This window comes from Poecilia reticulata, linkage group LG4, assembly GCF_000633615.1.
Source record: "Poecilia reticulata strain Guanapo linkage group LG4, Guppy_female_1.0+MT, whole genome shotgun sequence".
Classification (NCBI taxonomy): domain Eukaryota; kingdom Metazoa; phylum Chordata; class Actinopteri; order Cyprinodontiformes; family Poeciliidae; genus Poecilia; species Poecilia reticulata.
The window spans coordinates 3,205,388-3,205,899 of NC_024334.1; positions in this window are offsets into that span (position 1 = coordinate 3,205,388).

Below are 512 nucleotides of genomic sequence, written 5' to 3' on the forward strand. Positions count from 1 at the left end.
AATAGCATAAAACTGCTTTAAGAATCATCAAAATATTCAGGAAGTTCTTAAGATGGTAGGATGGGGGAAAAGAGGGAAAACAATTATGCTTGAAAATCTTAAAATGTAAACAAGAAGCAAGATTATCAGTTCAGAGTGATGATAAAATCTATATGTTGATGAAATGTAACTACAATTGCAGGAACTACAACTACAGCCCCAACAACTACAACTGCAGCCCAAACAATTACAACTACAGACACAACAACTACAACTGCAGCTCCAACTACTACAGCCCCAACAACTACAACTACAGCCCCAACAACAACAACTACAGCCCCAACAACTACAACCCAAACAACTACAACAGCAGCTCCAACAACTACAACTGCAGCCCCAACAACTACAACGATGGGTCCAACAACTACAACTGCAACCCAAACAACTACAACGATGGGTCCAACAACTACAACTGCAACCCAAACAACTACAACTGCAGCCCCAACAATTACAACTGCTGCCACAACAACTAC